The following is a 2,282-nucleotide window of genomic DNA, read 5'->3' on the forward strand; positions in this document are numbered from 1 at the left end:
TGTAACCCTGGGCACATCACTGTAAAAGAGCAACTCTGCAGCAGAGACATTGAGCTGTTAGCCGTTAGCATGCGTCTGTACTACCTGCCCCGGGAGTTCTCGCATGTTATCGCGATAACAGCGTATGTCCCCCCCTCGGCCAACGCGGATGCAGCCTGTGACTCTCTCCACTCTGTGGTCAGCAGACTGCAAACACAATCACCGAGAGCCCTTCTCATAATATCAGGGGACTTCAATCATGCCTCACTGGACTCCACACTGCCCACCTTCACCCAGTATGTGACCTGCCCAACCAGAGTCAATAAAACACTGGACTTACTGTATGCCAATGCAGAAGAGGCATACAGTTCATCACCTCTCCCTCCCCTGGGCAGATCTGATCACAACCTGGTGCACCTTGTCCCTGTGTATGAGCCCTTAGTGCGCAGGGAGCCACCAGCCACCCGCACAGTACAGAGATGGTCAGAGGAGAGCGAGGAGGCTCTTAAGGATTGTTTTGAGTCGACTGTGTGGGAGGTGATTTGTGATGACCACGGAGAGGACATCGACAGCCTTACTACATGCATTACTGACTATATAAACTTCTGTGTGGATAACACTGTACCTACCAGGACTGTACGGTGTTTCTCCAACAACAAACCTTGGATTACCCCAGAAATTAAAACCGTCCTCAAGCAGAAGAGGAGGGCCTTCAAATCCAGAGACAAAGAGGAGTTGAAAAGGGTGCAGAGAGAGCTGAGGGGACTGATAAGGAATGGGAAGGACAGCTACAGGCAGAAGATGGAGAACCAGCTTCAACAAAACAACGTTGGTGAAGTCTGGAGAGGCCTCAGAACCATCTCGGGCCACAAACAGCAGAACTCTCTGCCTGGGAGGGATGTGAGGTGGGCAAATGAACTGAATCATTTCTTCAACAGATTTGATTCAGCCATGAGGCAGTCTGCAACATCGGCTGCAGACTCACCCACCCCCACTGCTGCTGTTCCACCTCAGACACTTCACACCTCCTCTATTCACCCTGCTCACTCCCCCCCACCCCCAACTGCAGCATCCAATACACACTCAACACAAGGCTCCAGCCTGTCTCTCTCAACCACCCAGGTTAGGAGGGAACTGAGGAGGATTAATGGCAAGAAGGCAGCGGGCCCAGATGGCATCAGCTCGAGGGTCGTCAGGTCCTGCGCGGACCAACTGTGTGGGGTGATGGAGCACCTCTTCAACCTGAGCCTGAGGTTGGGAAGAGTCCCACAGCTCTGGAAAACCTCCTGTGTTGTACCAGTGCCAAAGACTTCACGCCCCAAGGACCTCAACAGCTACAGGCCGGTGGCTCTGACATCCCACCTGATGAAGACCCTGGAGCGGTTGGTCCTGGCTCAGCTTCGGCGCCTAATAAGTTCATCACTGGACCCACTTCAGTTTGCCTACCAGCCTGGCATTGGAGCGGATGATGCCGTCATTCACCTCCTACATCGTTCCCTCGCTCACCTGGAGACCGCTGGAAGCACTGTGAGAATCATGTTCTTTGATTTCTCCAGTGCCTTCAACACTATTCTTCCCTCGGTTCTAAAGGACAAGCTGGTGAACTCTGGAGTGGACCATCACCTCACTACCTGGATCCTGGACTACCTCACCGACCGACCACAGTATGTGAGGACTCAGGGCTGTGTGTCGGACAGGGTCGTCTGCAGTACGGGGGCCCCACAGGGAACGGTTCTGGCTCCGTTCCTCTTCACCATCTACACTGCAGACTTCTCCCACAATTCCACCCAGTGCTTCCTGCAGAAGTTCTCTGATGACTCTGCAATAGTCGGCCTCATTACTGATGGGGACGACAAGGAGTACAGAGGTCTGACCCAAGACTTTGTGGACTGGTGCCAGCTGAACTACCTCCAGATCAACGCTAGTAAAACCAAGGAACTGGTGGTAGACTTCCGCAGGCACAAGCATTCTCCACTGCAACCACTGAACATCCAAGGTATGGACATTGAGGCTGTGGACAGCTACAGGTACCTTGGTGTTCATCTGAACAATAGACTGGACTGGACTCATAACTCAGACGCCCTCTACAGGAAAGGGCAGAGCAGGCTGTACCTGCTGCGGAGACTCAGGTCGTTTGGAGTGGAGGGCCCACTCCTGAAGACCTTCTATGACTCTGTTGTGGCTTCTGCTATCTTTTATGGCGTGGTCTGCTGGGGCGGCAGCATCTCTGCTGGGGACAGGAAGAGACTGAACAGGGTGATCCGAAGGGCCAGCTCTGTTCTAGGATGCCCTCTGGACCCAGT

Source organism: Rhamphochromis longiceps, linkage group LG9 (assembly GCF_057381845.1).
Source record: "Rhamphochromis longiceps isolate RC_006_pf linkage group LG9, R_longiceps_female_GT1.1, whole genome shotgun sequence".
Lineage (NCBI taxonomy): Eukaryota > Metazoa > Chordata > Actinopteri > Cichliformes > Cichlidae > Rhamphochromis > Rhamphochromis longiceps.